This window comes from Vigna unguiculata, chromosome 10 (genome assembly GCF_004118075.2).
Source record: "Vigna unguiculata cultivar IT97K-499-35 chromosome 10, ASM411807v1, whole genome shotgun sequence".
Taxonomy (NCBI): Eukaryota; Viridiplantae; Streptophyta; class Magnoliopsida; order Fabales; family Fabaceae; genus Vigna; species Vigna unguiculata.
Window position 1 is genome coordinate 4,299,334 of NC_040288.1, and position 6,000 is coordinate 4,305,333.

Consider the following 6,000-nt stretch of genomic DNA (forward strand, 5'->3'; position numbering starts at 1 on the left):
CCAACGGGTATCAAACTTTTATCCCATTCCCATCCCCACCGGGTAACGGGTATAATCTTGTATCCATACCCGTACCCGTTTTCTTACTACTTTAATATTAATTTTAATTAATTTTGTTGGGTATTGGGCTCCCTTACTATGTGGAGAAAAGGCTCAAAATTTGAGAAGCCCATGTCTCACTTAAACCTAGTGGAGAGGAGGCTATAAAATAAAGAGAGAGGCAGAACAATAGAGTCAGAATACACTGAAAGCCCTAACACATAGAGGGAGAGGTAGAGGGAAAATTCTGTTCACGTTTTTCATAGAGCTGTCGCAGTAAATTCGGCGCTGCGGATTCGTTCACCGTTGGATCGGGCTGAATTTTTTACAGCAGGTTCGGAACTCATTGCTCTTCATTCTGACCGGTCGGATCTTTGATACGAGGTCTGAGTTGGGAGATATTAATTTCGCACTGCAGTAGTGATTTGTAGAGGTTTTCCCCTCTTGTTCTTCTCTATTTGAAAGCTTTGTTGCTTTGTTATTTGGTTGGGTGTTGGCACTAATTTGTGCTATTGATTGAGACTCTTTTGTACTCTTGTTGATCATAGTGGAGCTATTTCTTTGGTCTGGACGACTCGTGGTTTTTACCCTTGATTTGAGGGGTTTTCCACGTTAAAAATCTTAGTGCCTTTATTTGTGCTTTTGGTGATTTATTATTGCTGCTCTTTGATTATTGCTCCTCATAGATTCTTGCAAGTTAGGGGAAATTATATCCGCTGCATTCTCTGGTATATTGTTTGTTGTTGTTTTCCCCATCAGTGTGTTATCAGAGCTCTTGGTTGGGCTATATTTACTTGCTTGAATGATGGAGGCAAATGCAAAGATGGTTGCTTTGAATGGTACAAATTATCATTTGTGGAAGGGCAAGATGAAAGATTTATTATTTGTCAAGAAATTGCATCTTCCGGTCTTTACTACACAGAAGCCAGATTCTATGTCTGAAGAAGAATGGGATTTTGAGCACCAACAGGTATGTGGTTTTATTCGGCAATATGTTGAAGATAATGTTTATAATCATATTGCTAATGAGACACATGCCAGAGCTTTGTGGGAGAAGATTGAGTCTTTGTATGCTTCTAAGTCGGGCAATAATAAATTGTATTTGTTAAATTGCTTGATGAATTTGAGGTACAGGGAGAATTCTTCTATTTCTGATCACTTAAATGAGTTTCAAGGGCTCCTAGATCAATTGTCAGGAATGGGCATAAAGTTTGATGACGAAGTTATGGGATTATGGTTGCTTAATACTCTACCAGAGTCTTGGGAGGTATTTCGGGTTTCAATTACGAATTCTGCCTCGAATGGTGTTGTTTCTTTTCAGATGGCAAAGAGCGGTGCTCTTAATGAAGAGATGAGAAGGAAGGCACATGGTTCTTCATCTCAGTCTAAGATGCTTGTTACAGAAGCTAGGGGGAGAAGTCAGAAAAAGGAACATAAAGGTGGTAGAGAGAAGAGTAGGAGCAAGTCCAAGTCAAGATACAAGAATTTAGAGTGCCATTTTTGTCATAAAACTGGGCACATTCAAAAATACTGTTTTAAGTGGAAAAAGGAGAACAAAGACAAGAAGGGCAAACAGAGAGAGTGATCATAATGATGATGATCGTGTCACTACTGCTACAGATGGTGATCTTGTTCTTCTTCATGACTTTGAGTCCGTTAATCTTGTATCTGATGAGAGCATGTGGATTATTGATAGTGGTGCTACACTGCATGTTACACCTAGGAAGGAGTTCTTCACATCTTACACTTCTGGTGATTTTGGAGTGTTGAAGATGGGTAATGATGGTGAGTCTAAAGTGATTGGTGTTGGTGATGTTTGCCTGCAAACCAACATGGGAGTGCAGTTGTTGCTTAAAGGAGTCAAACATGCTCCGGATGTCCGTTTTAATTTAATTTCTGTACAGTTGCTTGATGATTGTGGTTATGACAATCACTTTGGTTCTAGTAAATGGAAGCTCACTAAAGGTAACTTGGTTATGGCCAGAGGGGAGAAATAATCTAAATTGTACTGGACTAAAGCTTTGGTTGCTAAAGACAGTGTGAATGCTATGTATATGGAGGCATCTTTGTGGCACCGGAGGCTTGGTCATATAAGTGAGAAAGGGCTTAACTGCTTAGCTAAAAAGGATGTGCTTATGGGATTGAGAAATGCAGAATTGGAGAAATGTTCTCATTGCATAGCTGGTAAACAAACCAGAGTATCTTTTAAGAAGCATCCACCCTCAAGGAAGTCAAAATTGCTTGAATTGGTGAATTCTGACGTTTGTGGCCCATTAAAGGTAAAGTCATTTAGTGGTGCACTTTACTTTGTTACTTTTATTGATGATTGTTCCAGGAAGCTATGGGTCTATGCTCTTCAGCGGAAAGGTCAAGTACTTGAAAAGTTCAAGGAATTTCATGCTATGGTTGAGAGGCAATCAGGCAAGAAGCTGAAATGCATCCATAGTGATAATGGTGGTGAGTACCGTGGACCTTTTGATGTTTATTGCAGGCAGCATGGTATTAGACACGAGAAGACTCCTCCTAAAACTCCTCAGTTGAATGGTCTAGCGGAGAGGATGAACAGGACCTTGGTTGAAAGGGTTACATGTATGCTTTCAGAAGCAAAGTTGCCTAAGCACTTTTGGGGAGAGGCATTGCTTGCAGCTGTGCATGTTATTAATCTCAGTCCCGCAGTTGCTTTGAATACTGAGGTGCCAGACAAAATTTGGTTTGGTAAGAATGTTAGCTATGATCATTTGCGTGTCTTTGGTTGCAGGGCATTTGTTCATGTTCCTAAGGATGAAAGATCCAAGTTAGATAAAAAGACAAGACAATGTATCTTTATTGGCTATGGTGAGGATGAATTTGGCTACAGGTTTTATGATCCTGTTGAGAAGAAGCTTGTTAGAAGCCGTGATGTACAATTCATGGAAGACCATACCATTGAAGACATTGATAAGGTGGAGAAGACCACACCCGAGAAAGACAGTAATCTCACTGATGGTAATCCGATGAGGTTGTCCGCTCACAATTTGGAGAATGTTGAAATGGAAGCTCAAGACAATGAGCAACATGGTGATGTTGATGATCAACAGTTTGGAAGTGGAGTAGAGGTTCCAATTGATGATGCTCAAGAGGAACATGATGATGATGATGATCTTGGTGATATATCTGAATCACCTCAAGTCCAACTCAGGAGGTCTAATAGACAGAAACAACCTTCTACAAGGTATTCTTGTGATGAGTACATAAGCTTGACTGACGGTGGAGAACCTGAGTGTTTTGAAGAGGCTTTGGATAGTGAAGAGAAGAAACAGTGGCTGGATGCAATGCAAGATGAGATGAAATCTTTGCATGATAATCACACTTACGACTTGGTGAAATTGCCTAAGGGCAAAAGGGCATTGGAAACTAGGTGGATTTTCAGGGTGAAACAAGATTCAAATTCTACACTTCCAAGGTACAAGGCCAGATTAGTGGTGAAAGGTTTCAGACAGAAAAAGGGTGTTGATTTCAATGAGATTTTCTCACCTGTGGTGAAAATGTCATCCATCAGAACTATGCTAAGTTTAGCTGCTAGTCTTGATTTGGAGGTTGAGCAGATGGATGTGAAGACACCTTTCCTTCATGGTAATTTGGAGGAAGAGATATACATGAAGCAACCTGATGGTTTTCTTGTTGAAGGCAAGGAAGATTATGTGTGTAGGCTAAGGAAGAGTCTATACGGTTTGAAGCAGGCTCCAAGGCAGTGGTATAAGAAGTTTGAGTCTTTTATGTGTGAGCAGGGTTACAAGAAGACTACTTCTGATCATTGTGTCTTTGTTAAAAGTTTTTCTAATGATGACTTTATTATCCTGTTATTATATGTTGATGACATGCTTATTGTTGGGAAAGATATTTCCAGAATTGACAGGTTAAAGAAGACACTTGGCGAGTCTTTTGCCATGAAAGACTTGGGAGCTGCTAAAAGGATTCTTGGCATACATATCTCACGTGATAGGAGAGAAAAGAAGATTTATCTATCACAAGAGCAATACATTAGGAAGGTGTTGCAGAGATTCCAGATGGAAAATGCTAAAGCTGTGAGTACTCCTCTTGCTACTCATTTTAAACTGAGTGTTAAACAGAGTCCTTCAAATGAAGTTGAGAAGACCAATATGAGTAGAGTTCCTTATGCATCTGCGGTGGGCAGTTTGATGTATGCGATGGTGTGTACAAGACCAGATATTGCACATGCTGTTGGTACAGTTAGTCGATTTTTGTCAAACCCAGGTAGAGAGCATTGGAATGCTGTGAAATGGATTTTGAGGTATCTTCATGGTACAGTTGATATGAAGCTTTGTTTTGGAGGTGATAAACCTACTTTGATGGGTTACTCAGACTTAGATATGGCTGGAGATATTGATTCCAGAAAGTCCACTTCGGGCTATTTGATAAAGTTTGCAAGGGGAGCCGTGGCTTGGTAATCAAGACTTTAAAGGTGTGTAGCGTTGTCTACTACAGAGGCAGAGTTCATTGCTATTACTGAAGCATGCAAGGAGTTATTATGGTTGAAGAAATTCTTGCAGGAGCTTGGTTTTAGGCAAGATAACTATTCATTGTTCGTTGATAGCCAAAGTGCTATCCATCTTGGTAAGAATCCAACTTTTCATTCTAGATCCAAACATATTGATGTGAGGTATCATTGGATACGTGATGCTTTGGATGCTATGTTGTTGGAGTTGAAAAAGGTTCATACAGATGATAATGGTGCTGATATGATGACTAAAGCATTGCCAAGAGGAAAGTTTGAAGTTTGTTGTGAGATCGCAGGTTTGGCGGTTATCTCCACATAGTTGTGAGGGGGAGATTTGTTGGGTATTGGGCTCCCTTCCTATGTGGAGAAAAGGCCCAAAATTTGAGAAGCCCATGTCTCACTTAAACCTAGTGGAGAGGAGGCTATAAAATAAAGAGAGAGGCAGAACAATAGAGTCAGAATACACTGAAAGCCCTAACACATAGAGGGAGAGGTAGAGGGAAAATTCTGTTCATGTTTTTCATAGAGCTGTCGCAGTAAATTCGGCGCTCCGGATTCGTTCACCGTTGGATCGGGCTGAATTTTTTACAGCAGGTTCGGAACTCATTGCTCTTCATTCTGACCGGTCGGATCTTTGATACGAGGTCTGAGTTGGGAGATATTAATTTCGCACTGCAGCAGTGATTTGTAGAGGTTTTCCCCTCTTGTTCTTCTCTATTTGAAAGCTTTGTTGCTTTGTTATTTGGTTGGGTGTTGGCACTAATTTGTGCTATTGATTGAGACTCTTTTGTACTCTTGTTGATCATAGTGGAGCTATTTCTTTGGTCTGGACGACTCGTGGTTTTTACCCTTGATTTGAGGGGTTTTCCACGTTAAAAATCTTGGTGTCTTTATTTGTGCTTTTGGTGATTTATTATTGCTGCTCTTTGATTATTGCTCCTCATAGATTCTTGCAAGTTAGGGGAAATTATATCCGGTGCATTCTCTGGTATATTGTTTGTTGTTGTTTTCCCCATCAAATTTTTATAAAATAATAAAAAATTACGGTAAAGGAAACATAATATTATCAAATATTCAATATTAGGAGTATGGTTATTTTTTCGATATCAAATACTTTGAAATAAATTATAATTGTTTACATTTTATATTAGAATACCAAATAAAATTTAATGAGAACCAAAACATTTATTAAATTTGCAAACATTAATGAAACCTAGTTGATAAATTTTAAAAATATTTTTAAAAAAATATAAAAGGAAAAAAAATTCTTAAAAAAATATAAAAGGAAAAAAATATTTAAATTAAAATATATTTTAAATGTTTGTTTACTTCAATTTTTTAAATTGTAATGAATCTATTTTTTATACACTAATAAAAGTTATAATACATCACTTGATTAAAATAACGCAAAGAACAAATAATAAATATAATAATAAAATTTTAACATAAATCTTGTATCTTTT